The following is a 13672-nucleotide window of genomic DNA, read 5'->3' on the forward strand; positions in this document are numbered from 1 at the left end:
TTCGTCTTTTTGTTGTTGTCGGTCTCTTGGGGAGATTAAGCGTTGGAACTCGAACTCTCTTTTTGGTTGGAGAGAGCTGTGGCGTTTCCCTACTGCCCCGTCGCCATCTTCAGGACTGCTGTTTTCTTACATGAGCCATTGAGTTTCTGCCTTGAAACAGTCATATAATCAACACAAGGAAGAATGACTTGTAGATAACAGAAGGCTCCAGGGTATGGTTAGCCTTAACATATAGATTGTGGTAAAACAAGAAATATAGGTCTTGTAGGTTTATATAGGAGTGCTTGTGAATCATAGCACTTGTTGGTATACTATAAAGAACTACTGTGTTTTAAAGAATTTGCTGTACATTTTCTGTCCTTACTGTTCCAGACCAGAGAAGGATAAAACAGCAAATCATTATCCAGTTAATGGACAAAGAGGTATCTAGTAGGCATACTCCTTGGGTGATTTTTTTTCTTCATGAGGCCACCTTACCATATTTAGATTCATGCCCTAGAAAAACTGGTTTCTTGTCACCTCTTTCTAGAGTTGTTGAGACTAGAATTGGAAAGCCTTGAGTAGCAGGGAAATACTGTCTTGCTATCATTTTTTATTTTTTATGTAAGCTTGTATATCTCTTAGCTTATTATCTTTCTAGCAAGTACACAAGTACTAAAGCTCATTTCTTTTGAATAACAGAAGTTATCAGTACTCGGCTCAATAAGATAGTTCAGTCTTACTCATATTTTCATCATTGTTGAGTATCTGTTCTTCCCTCTGGTTTGGTTTAGATTAGAAATAACCCTTATTTTTTTCCCCCTTAATTGTGAATTATGTTTCCTTGCTTTATCCTTTAACTGGTTCTGACATAACATGGGCTTTCTGCTATATTTTTTTTCAAATTCACAATCTGTAGAACCAACTGAAGTATATTCTAGAAGACTGTATATTTCATGTCTGTTTTGTGTTCATCTGGGTAAAAATGCTTATACATTTGCTGTGAAAAAATTTTTTTTAACTTGATCAGAGGACAGAATGAAAATTTTTCTGATTTTTCTTTTTAGCTTTAAGATAAACTTGTTTATTCTGCCTGGTGGGTACAGATTTCTTCTCCTTGGACTGAAATGAAAAACGATAGTCACAGATGCTATTGCCGAAGACTAGTTGGAGTAGTAGCTTTTAATGGTCGCATTGGCCTTTTGTACATTAACTGAATATTACCTCTTAACATATTAATGAAGTAATTTGGAGACTAGGAAAGAACTGTTAGTAAAATTCCTAGGGATTGGAGGAAGCATGTGATCAATATAATCACATTTAGCTTAGGCTCTGTCCTAGCCTTAGGTAGAAACACCTGAGATGAGCTCACACTTGCTTTTTGTGAAAGTCAGATAAGGATATGTGTTGTGCAGTGAAGGAAGGCCTTCCACACCTAAGCTTCAGTGGAGAAGCACAAGCAGCCCAAGATCAGGGACCATGACTTACATCTTTGATTTCAATGGTGTAAGTCATACATAGCAGAGTCTAATGTTGATGAATAAATAATCACATCTTAGTTTTCTCTTTGGGACCACAAACCTTTGTTTCCATCTGCTAAACCCCACCAAGCCTCCGAAGTCCATACATGTGTTAATCTAGAACTGGCATCAGCAAGCTGCTGTCCATGGCCAGATTTGGTCTGCCCATCTGTCTTTGTATTTTTGAAGTGGTAGAACAAAATTGAAAGATTTTTGTAGTATGAAAATTTTATGAAATTTTTTATTTTTGTAAATAAAGTTTTATTGGAACTGAGTTACTATTCTCATTTGTTCACATATGATTCCTGGATGCCTTTATGCTACTTATGCTTGAGTAGTTGCTATGAAGACTAGCCAACAAGGTTGAAAATACTACTCTAGTGCCTTACAGAAAAAGTTTTTCTTCAGCTTCTGATGTAAAGCGATGTGTACATGCCATCAGTGCATTAGAAATTGATTATTAACATGAGAATCTAGAGCACAATGTTAAGGCACAGTGATAGTGTATCATTTAGTATTGAGTGTTAAAGCAATTTAATCCATAGTTTAATATGAATTCTGCAAGGGAGAAGTGACTGTCTCCTCCATTTCATAGATGGTAGCCTGAAGTACAAAGGTGCCTTGCCATGGTTTAAGTACACAGAATTGGGCTGTGATGTTTATCCTGTGTTCTGTTTCCTCCCCTTGTAGACTTAAGTTATAATATTCCTTGTCTATGTAGCACATAGAACCTTCCTGTTGGAGTTGAAGCTAGAATTTTCAGTGTAGGTACTAAATGTTATATATCAGGATGTAATTTTACGACTATTATTTGAAACAACCTTTCAAATACAAGATTGGAGACCTTAGGAGGAGAGGAGCATTTTTTTTATTGCTTACATTAAAAAAAATCTTAAGTAGTTATACCAAGGAACTTGATTTCCAGAATTCAAGTTGTGAGTACAGTACAACTTGATCAATGTTATTCCCTCCATTATTCTCTCCCATCACTTACATTCTTATTTTTGTATTAAGGTGATGTACAGCGGGTTTACAGTTATGTAAATCAGGTAAGCTACATTTCTTTTTGGACAATGTCACCCCTTTCCTTGCACACTCTCAATGTTTCCCTCCTATCCCTACCCACAAGATGTATAGTTCATTTTCAGCATGTGTCTAGTGAGCACCACAGCTGCATTTGTTCATCCTTTGTCCTTCCATTTCTGTATCCCCCTTTTACCCTCCCAAAGACAGATTAATGAACAAATAAAAGGAAAAAAATAACAGCAACATAGAAAAACCTCTCCTGTTCCCATTTCCTGGAATTCGTGTAGATAAATATTCTTTTATACAATCCGATGCACAAAAACATTGTGCTTTTCTGGGAAAGGAACATTTTCTTTGTTTCAAAATTTCCCATTGTGGGGCACCTGTAATCTTAGCTATTAGAAGGCTGAGATCTGAGGATCCGGATTTGAAGCTAACCTAGGCAGGGAAGTCCATGAGACTTATTTTCAGTTAACCACCAAAAAAGCTGGAAAAGGAGCTGTGATTCAAATGGAAGAACCTTGAACAAGAAAGCTCAGACAAGGCCCAGTCCCTGAGTTCATGCCTTAGGATTAACACACACATGCACACACGCCATTGTGTTAAGGAATGGTGGTATGTTGAGTTCATAATAGGTAAATGCCAAAAGGCTTAAGGATGGCTTATGAGTGGGTGAGAGGTAGTCATTGTTTGGTGTCCTTGGAGAACTGATTCTAGAACATTGCCTGTAGACATGGAAGTTTAAGAACTCTACAGTCTTTAAGATGACATAGTGTTTGCTCAGAACCTTACATGTCCTTATACTTGAAAATCATCTCTAGACCAGGCTGGCTTTGAACCATGATTCTCAGATTTCAGCCTCCTGAATAAATAGGATTCTAATTATCAGCCATGGGTGCCAGCTTACACCATTTTATGTATCCATTTGTTGATTGATGGGCACCTAGACTGAGTCTATAGTTTAGCTATTGTGAATACTGTGTTATTTTCAATTTTTATAGCAGCCTTCTGCTTCTGGTCTTGTCATTGGCCTTACCATCAAATGTACATAAATTACAGGCTGAGAAGGTGGCTCAGTGGTAGAGCGCTTGCCTTGCATGCATGAGGCCCTGGGTTCGATTCCTCAGCACCACATAAGCAAAAAGAAAAAAAGCCAGAAGTGCCACTGTGGCTCAAGTGGTAGAGTGCTAGCCTTGAGCTGAAGAGCTGAGTGTCAGCGCCCAGGTCCAGAGTTCAGGCCCCACGACCGGACCCCCCCACACACAAAGTAAATAAATTACATGTATACTATCCTATCTCTGTCTATGGAACTTAGACCATGATGCTTATTATCTTGATTATATTTTGTCAAGATTTACTTGGATTCCAGCTTCTCTCAACTCCATGTGTTCATTATGCTTTTGTCATTTTAATTAGGCCTTTAACTTGTACTTTAGAAGTTCACATTAACTGGGGAATTTATTTTCAGTACACTTTCTTAAATATTTTATGGCACAAAGGATGCTTAATTATAAGGATAGGAGAACATATTCCATAAATTCTGTCTTTTTCCTGAAATTTGAAAAATTATCTTGACCTCTGTAATGGAAGTTGCTGGAGTTCTGAGCTGCCTTTTTCCTGATACTGTGCATTGTAAGTACCGTTTTCAGATCCCTGTCTATACATGCCTTTCCCTCTAGGGGACAGAAAAAGCAAACAAATGGCAAGTACTCCTTCCTTGTAATTCAGTCTACACACTGCTGATTTAAAAGAAAAAAGAAAAAACCAAACTGGCCATGGAAAAGGTCATTGCTTACATTTCCTCTGCAAAGCAGTAATCATTGAAACTTTTGGCACAAGTACTCTACTATTTAAATATATAAAACTATATTTTGTTGCATATTTAAGACTTTCCACATTAAATGTTGGCAGTAGATAGAATAACCAGCTTGGCACAAATATTGACATCTTAAAACATGCATCATTTTATGTACAGTGGAGTCTAAATCCAGTGCTACTATCCATACATAAAAATGTATTGAACTTTTTGTTGCAGTTTCCACACAAGATTTTATCCTAATGACATGCCACAAAGACCCACCAAATGGTTCTGTGGGATCCAAAATACTGAGTTGTGAAAATGTGAGGTTGAATTATTATTTTAGCTTATACTGTTACACAAAGGATGAAAGTAGAGGGAATGAGACTTACTATACAAACTGACCATTCACTACACTGGAGTATCTCCAAGTTGATGGCCACTTGAGCAGCCACCACCACCTCCATCCTAGAGAAGCTTAGACTATTCAGATCCTGTGTTTGTGGATAGGGCGTCAGGTTGAAGAACAGTGGTCAATTCCTTGAGACTTATTTGCCTTATGACTGTACTAGGGATTGAACACAAAGTCTAATCATACTAGTCAGGCACTCTACCACTGAACTGTATCACCAGACCTAGAAATATTTTAATGAGATGATGTTTTTCTTCCTAATTTTTGGATGTGGGGCTTGAACTCTGGGCCTGTGTGCTGTCCCTCAGCTCTTCAGCTCAAGGCGAGCACTCTACCACTTGAGCTACAGTGCCACTTCCAGTTTTCTGGTAGTTAATTGGAGATAAGAGTCTCAATGGACTTTGAACTGTGATCCTCAGATCTCAGCCTCCTGAATAGCCAGGATTACAGTGTAAGCCACCAGTGTCCAGCTTCTATTTATATTTTTTACTTATGTCTTTAATTGCTAGAAACAACCCCCAGATAGAAAGGAGTATTAACTATTAAAGCAACTTTACTCAGTTCTTTAGATTCAGAACAAAGATCACATTGTCGTCTATCTTCAAAACATATTTTTAAGAATTGTTTTAACTTGATTCTGTAGACTCATGCCTGTAATACTAGCTACTCAAGAGGTGGAGATCTGAGGATTGATGTTCAAGATCAGTCCAAGCAAGACTTATTTTCAATTAACCAGCAGAAGTCAGGGGTGAAGGTATGGCTCAAATGGTAGAGTGCCAGCCTTGAGTAATAAGCCAAGCAAGAGTACAATGTCCTAAATTCAAGGCCCAGTACTAGTACACACATACAACACAAGAATGCCTTACTTAATCTCCCTTCATGCTCATTTTATTTTCCAAAATAACCTTTTACCTTTGTCTGGGCTGGCACTAGTGATCCTACTGTCTCACCCTCCTAACTACCTGGAATTCCAGGTATGAATTACCACACTGGCCTTATATTTGTCCTTTTATATCTGATTTCTAGGAAAGGAGCTTTTTTTGTTGGGGGGAGCGGTGTAGGAAATTGTCAGTGTAACCATTTTAAACATTCTTGCAAAGTGCTGCTTTGCTCAAATATATAAATTGGTAGCATGTAATCAAAATCTTACATTGTCTTAGAACCTGTTTTTCCACACTTAAATAAGAAAGGCCATATCTTACTACATTTTTTATGACCCTACTAGTTTAAATTCACTTATTCTCAGGTCTGAAGGAAATAGGGTACAATAAACATTAGGAATTTCTCAAGGCAAAGATGAGTTTGTAGAAATGAGAAAGAAGTTGGTGTCTGTAACCTGAGTACGGCCTCCCTAAGCTCAGGCATTGCTCTCCTGTACTTAACTCCTTGTAATGCACAAAAGTCATTCATCACTTCTCTGCGAAGTTGCCCCCAACTCAAGTTCCAGAATTGTTCCTCCCCTGGATATTTCAATGGGTGCCACTAGCCCAATACACAACAAAACACTCATGTTTATTCCCTCACCTTCCACCCTTCCTTCCCACTATGCATACAGCCTGTTATGTCACCCACATTAGGGAGCACCCACTCACCACTCGAGAGAGGTTCAAATCTGCCAGTTCTCTTTGTGGATGCTCAGGCTTCCACTGCCTTACTGCACGCACACTTGGGCTTTCTGCCCTTTAAGAATGCCTAGACTGAATTGCACTTGCATCTTGCTAACAAACGAACTAACAAGTGTTCTGCTTTCAGGAGGTCCTACCTGGGCCTGCTTTAATCATCCTTTCCTCTGGTTCCCAAATGCTGAGCCATTTAGCTGGCTGCTACAAGATCTGTAGGCTCTACAAAGCCATTGCTTCCTTACAGTCTTCATCTCTGTAGGAGTAGTTTGTTTTAATCTAATGTCTAAGTGCCTCTCTAAGATTCTAGCCCTTGAACAGTATTGAATGTGAAGGGGGTACATAATTCTGATTAGTCTTTTGTTGTTGTTGGTCGTGGAGCTTAAACTCTGGGCTTGGGTGCTGTCTCTGCACTCTTCAGCTCAAGGCTAGCGCCCTACCACAGCACCACTTCTCATTTTCTCGTGGTTAATTGGAGATGAGAGTCTCACAGACTTTCCTGCCTGTTCTGGCTTTGAACTGTGATCCTCAGATCTCAGCCTCCTGAGTAGCTAGGATTATAGGTATGAGCCACTGGTGCCTGGCTAATTTTTTATTTCTGCTTTTCCATTTAGAGTTTGTGCAAAGCATTCCTGATACTCCCTAGGAGTATCTTAAAGTAGATGTTTCCTGTTTCCTTGTGCAGTGCAGTCAGACATGCAACAAGGTATCTGGGAAGAACCTCTATATATAGTGTCCTTCTGTTAGCCACCCATTTGCAAGCCCAAATTGCCTGACTTGACTTAGATTATGTCTGGAGTAGGTGCTGGTGAGTCACACCCTTAATCCTAGCTCCTCATGAGATTCAGATCTAAGGATTGCAATTTAAAGCCAGACCAGGCAGACAAATCCTCTTATCTCCAATTAACTAGCAAAAAGCCAGAAATGGAGGTGAGGCTCAAGTGGTAGAGTGCTAGCCTTGAGTGAAAAGCTGAAGGACAGCACCAGGTTGAAGTTCAAGCCCCAGAACTAGCACACACATACATGTACACACACACAGTATATATATGGTGGAGAAATCTTTTCATCTGCCACAGTAGGCAGATGAGAGACACATAGGCCTGGGATTAATTTTAAATTGATGGCTTCAGAAAATCACTTTATATTTGGTATCACAAAAGAGAAAGACACTTTTAGAAGCTTTTCTTTAGGTTTATCTATTGACACATAGTCATCATACAGTTCATATCCAACAAAAAAATTTTTATTCTAATGAAGAAAATAAAGGCATTTACAGGAAGGATGGCTCACTGCAAAGTAAGTTTCATGCATATTTACGTGGAAATACATAGTCTGTTCTAGTAGTAAATAACCTCTACAAAAGTAGGCAGTGGTATCTCCATTAGACTTAAATGAAAAAATTCATATATTCCAATATCTTATATTTCAATGACTCTCAAATCCAAAGTTGTCCCATCAGAAGCTCTTGAGGATTTTTCAAAATTTATTTTTTGGACACGGCATCTCACAGGAAGCCTAGAACTTGCTACCAAGCCCAGACTGGCCTCAAACTTGAGACCCTGCTGAGTGTTGGGATTACAGACATCGATTACCACACCTAGCCTTTGAGGGATTTTTATTGGGGAGGTCCTTCTCCTAAGATTTCTATGGTGAGGTCTGGATCTATATTTATTTTAAAACAAACAACCAGCTTCTCAAAGTGACTCCATCAGCTAGATCTGAAAACTCTAGTTGAGTGGATGGCTACTGGGCCATTAGCCATTACTATTAGCTAATACTGTCGGGATCTGACCAATCAGCTTATTTTTCCCAAGAATCAGTCCTGGAAAAGACCAGTCATTGCGAGCACATCTCCTGAGTAGAAGTGATGAATGCTGCCCTTTGAGTGGCAGTGACATTTTTCCTTGTAGACAGGCAGTTAAAAACCAGTGAGCAGAGAGAGAAAAGTGTGCATACAAAGCTGTAGAGATGAGATGTGGCAGAGATTCTCTGGCAGCTCTCCAGTTCCCAGTGCCTTCCTGAAGTCTGGCCACACTCCTCTACTGCTTGCCATGAGATGGGTCTTTATCCCTATGACAAATTCCCCTCTATGGTGAAGGCCAGTACAAGCCGGTTTCTGTTACTTGCAGTGAAAGAGCCCAGCTACCAGGAGCCTTACTAAAATAGCATCCTTAAAGAACAATCTCGGCATACCATTCAAACACTATAGTTGGGAATATCAGCTTTCTTCCCCAGCAAGTGTGGAAATGAGCTCCTTGCTCAGGGGAGGGGAAAACAAAGCCCTCTTACTTTTGGCTGTCGTTTGTTCAGCTATTAACTTGGTACAAAGAGTGCTCCGTTATGGATAAAACAGGAATTAAAGACACTGTATTGATAGTGAAAATTAAAGGAAGTAAAAGCAAAGCTCAAACCAGCCACTCCCTCCCCCCCAAAGGAAATTAAGCCAATTTTATAGCACAGATTAGTTTGGAAGTGGAGCCAGCTTTGCTTCTGCTGATCTCAATCTCCACCTTCTGCCTCACCCTCTGAATGAGGCTGAGGCTGGCAGAGGTCTCTCTGAGGTTTAGCTTATGGTGAAAATGATCAACACTACTTAAGAGACAAACAGAGCCCAGCTGTTCCCAGATGGGAAAACAAGCAGACCACTCTTTTCCAATGGGAGTTATCCTCGCCAAGGCAGGATGCCTGTAGGGTGTCCCTGCACAGGGCACTTGCGTATTCTTCTCTTGAGCAGGAAGCATGTACAAGTCTTTGGCCACCACCACACACATAAAAACCAAATGGAGATACTCATCCAGTCAAAGGACTGGGAATATATAGCAGCCATGGCTCAGTGTGCTCAGTTATTGGCTGAGGCCAGAGATGTCACTGGGTGCAAGTGGCCCTGAGTTACTTGTTCCACAGAGTAGTCAGCCAGGTGGCCGGCAGATACCTGCCACTAGAAGAGAGATATGAAATGAGCAGAGTCACTCTGAAATAGAAAAAGTTGCTTCACCCAGTCATGCGGGATTCCTCAAGTCATTACATCCCAGACATAATGGGTCTTCAAAGTATGTCCCAGGAACTCAGGGTTCCTTACAGTGTGCTGAGAAAGAGGAGTGAGCTTGTATCTCTCCCTGCCTTTTGGCTTTAAACAAAGAACTCTGTCTTTGGTTGTTTATTAATTAGGTGATCCATATTTTCATTTGAAGAGTAGATGTATAACTACTAACACTATTGGTTGCATTGTGTGTTAGAGTGCATGAATACACACAAAATGCCTTGCTAAATTTTTTCATATGCCTTTGCTTGATACCTGCAAATGAATCCAAATCCCTCTACTCTGGAGGTCCAAGTGACAATGTCTTCGGAAAGAGCTACAAGGAAAACAAAAGCTCGACCTTTCTTAAAAGTAACTGTTCTCAGACTTATCTGCACAAGGGAGTCACCAAGAGGAAGTAACAAGAGCAGATGCCCAACTCTTGGATGTTGGTTTCATCCATCTGGGGAACAGCCTGGATATAGCTCTACATTGGAAAAGCAGGGATTGGAAATATGATGAACACTGATTTATGGGTATCAAAGAGAGCAATTTTCCTCCTGCAAATGATTCAATTGATCATGTAAAAATGTTATTTAAGCGAAAGAATGACAGAAAAACTCATAGTTTTCATGAAAGATCGAGAAGACTTTTTTCTTCCATCTCCTCCAGGATTGGGTGGAGCAAAATGTTACTTGGCTATGAATCTGTGTACACCGTGTAGTCACTTTTTTGGTGAACTTGGAGAACAGCCAACATGTGGAGGAGACAGGCATGTTGCACAGTGAAGTTAAGCCCCACTGTATGTGATTTTTTTGTTGTTGTTGTCAGTCATGGGGCTGGAACTTAGAGCCTGGATGCTGTCCCTGAGCTTTTTTGCTCAAGGCTAGTGCTATACCACTTTGAGCCACAGATCCACTTCTGGTTTTGAGGTGATTAGTTAGAGATAAGAGTCTCATGGACTTTCTTGCCTGGGCTGGCTTCTAACCATGACCCTCAGATTGCAGCCTCTTGAGTAGCTAGGATTAGCAGTATGAGCCACCAGTGCCTGATGATTCGTTTATGTGCCAAGGCTGAGACCCAGAAAGGGTGCAGTTCATGAGGTGCTCTCCTTGTCAGGGATGCCAGAAAAAACCTCAAATAACATTTTAGTAGAATTTAAAAAAAGAAATTCATGCTAACCCGAATGCCATGAATTTAAATATAGCCAGCAGCTGACAGGGTTAGTGTTGATGTAAAGGAAATGAGTTGTACATGTGTAAAGTTGGATTCCACTTTATTTAAAATGGAAAATTGGGCATTCATTTTTTTATTTTGACATTTCTGTTTGTTGATGGTGCTTGGGATAGAATACTGGGCTTTGTATTTGCTAAGTAAGGACTCTACCACTGAACTACATCCCTATCCCTAATTTTGGTTTTAAAAAATATTTTATCAAGCTGGGCACCTAGTAAGGAGTCTGAATCAGTAATTAAGAATTCCCCAAGCTGGGCACCAGTGGCTCATGCCTGTAATCCTAGCTACTCAGGAGGCTGAGATCTGAGGATAGTGGTTTAAAGCTAGCCCCGGCAGGAAAATCTGTGACTCTTATCTCCAATTAATCACTAAAAACCAGAGGTGGCGCTATGGCTCAAGTGGTAGAGTGCTTGCCTTGAGCTGAAGAGCACCCAGCACAGAGTTCAAGTCCCAAGACCAACAAAAAAAATTAATAGGCCGGGCACCAGTCTTAATCCTAGTTACTCAGGAGGCTGAGATCTGAGGATAGTAGGTCAAAGCCAGGCTAGGCAGAAAAAGACAGTGAGACTCTTATTGCCCTTAACCACCCAAAAAGCCAGACGTGGAGTTGTGGCTCAAATAGTAGAGCACTAACCTTGAACCATTACAACAACAAAAAGCTCAGGGACAGCACTAGGCCCTGAGTTCAAGCTCAAAGACTGGCACTAAATCAATAATTACATTAAATAAATAAATATCAAAATATTAATTTCTTAAATTCTGTTCCATAAATGAGTCCCAGGAAACAACTTCTTTTTGACTGTCCATCCTTGTGAATTGAAGGAAGGAAATATAATGAAAGAAGGCCCTTCATAAAGCAGCAGAACACTAGGCCTCCCAACAACCTGATGAGATTACCTGCGGCAAAAGGAAAACTTCAGAGAGATTACCTAGCTGTTCAGAGCTGGCAGTAAAGGAGAGGAGAGAAAAGGAGAGGGGAGCAGAGGGGAGGGGAGGAGAGAAGAGAGAAAGGAGGGGAGGGGAAGGGATAAGAAAGGGAAGAGAGGAGGATGGAAGTAAATAGTGGAAGATGAGGAGAGGGGAGGGAAAGGGAGAAAAATACCTTCAGCTAGTGTCATTAGGAGAGACCTAAAGTGTCCTAGTCTGTTGATTCATATAGCTGGGAGGAGTTTTGGGTCCAAACAAGATTACTCACTGTCACCTTGCTAACTTTCAGCATCTCCCTCAGTAATAGGATAAAACTAATAATGTGCTGTCCCACGAGGAGAGTTAAGAGTTGAATAGATAGATAGATAATGACTTTACCTATGCCTGGTATATTGGAGGTGCTTAGAAACAATTTTTACATCAATGTAAAATTTTCTGTCCTGGAAATTTTACTGCATCCTCCTCCTCCTCCTCCTCCTCTTCCTCCTCCTCCTTCTCCTCCTCCTCTTCCTCCTTTCCTCTCCCCCTCCTCTTTCCTCTCCCCCTCCTTCTCCCTGTCCTCTTCCTCCTTCTCCTCCTCCTTCTTGGTTGAAATCAGGTACTGGGCACTGTCCCTGAGCCTTTGTACTCAAGGGTAGCCCTCTACTACTTGAATCACAGCTCTACTTTCAGTTTTTTGTTAGTTAATTGAAGATAAGAATCTCATGGAGGGCTGGGAAGGTGGCTCAGTGGTAGAGTGCTTGCCTTGCATGCATGAGGCCCTGGGTTCGATTCCTGAGTACCACATAAGCAGAAAAAAAAGCCAGAAGTGGCGATGTGGCTCAAGTGGTAGAGCACTTGCCTTGAGCTGAAGAACTGAGGGACAGTGCCCAGGCCCAGAGTCCAGGCCCCAAGACTGGACCTCCCCCCCCCAAAAAAAATCTCATGGACTTTCTTGCCTGGGCTGGCTTTGAACCATGATCCTCAGAGCTCAGCTTCCTGAGTAGCTAGGATTACTGGGGTGAGCCATTGATGCCTGGCTAGTTTTCAGTTTGTGTTTGGAACCTGTGGCTACTCACTCACTGTTAAATGCAAGACTATAGGCCAACCCAGTCAATGTTGTTGTATAGTAGAATATATGTGATGTGGTCACTCAAATGGATCAGGGTTCCAGAAGAAATGGAAGCCTGAATCCTTGTATCAGCTTTAGAATTGTTGCTGAGTGAACTTAGATATATTCCTCCACATCTCTGGACCTCTCATCTTCCTTATGAAGTGAGAATAATGTCATATTCCTTGTTGCTCTTTTGCTGAGGGGGGGGTAAGCATACTAGTGTAAAAGTGACACCATGCACACTCACATAGAAATAAGCTTTGTTAAGATGTAGTTTAGTGGGCTCATTTTGGGGGGCTAATTCATGTGGTTCTGATAGTGAACTCTAATGATCTTTGGACACTGATATTTTTGTTTTTACATTACTGGGGCTTGAACTCAAGGCCTGGGCACTTGGACTTCTTTTGCTCAAGGCTCCGGCTTTTTTTCTGTTGATGTGGTACTGAAGAATCAAACCCAGGGCTTCATGCTTGCTAGGCAAGCCTCTACCACTAGGCCACATTCCCAGCCCTGGACACTGATTCTTTATTCAGGACTTTAAAATGAAGGAAAGGGGGCTGGGAATATGGCTTAGTGGTAGAATGCTGGCCTAGCATGCGTGAAGCCCTGGGTTCAATTCCTCAGTACCACATAAACAGACAAAGCTGGAAATAGGTCTGTGGTTCAAGTGGTAGAGTAGTAGGAAACTCAGGGACAGTGCCCAGGCCCTGAGTTCAAGGCCCAGGAAAGGATTAGTTGGCAAATAACCCACTTGATCTGTGGAAGTAACTATATAATACTAGGTAGATTGCTACTTTAAATACATAGAGGAGATGTTAATTCTAGTGTTAACTATATTATTTCCTCTTAAGAAGCCTAGTTAGGGAGGGTTTCCCTCTTAGTTCTGCCAAAATGACATCTTTTCCTTAACTTGTCTATTTTGATCTTTCTAAGAGTACCACGTTCTCTCTATGCATTTGAATGATCATCTTTTTTTTTCCCCTAGGGCTAATGTAATAGATCATGAAAATTTTCAGCCTTTTTGACTGTAATTGCTTAAAATT

Source organism: Dipodomys ordii, unplaced genomic scaffold, assembly GCF_000151885.1.
Source record: "Dipodomys ordii isolate 6190 unplaced genomic scaffold, Dord_2.0 Scaffold4, whole genome shotgun sequence".
In the NCBI taxonomy this organism is placed as follows: Eukaryota; Metazoa; Chordata; class Mammalia; order Rodentia; family Heteromyidae; genus Dipodomys; species Dipodomys ordii.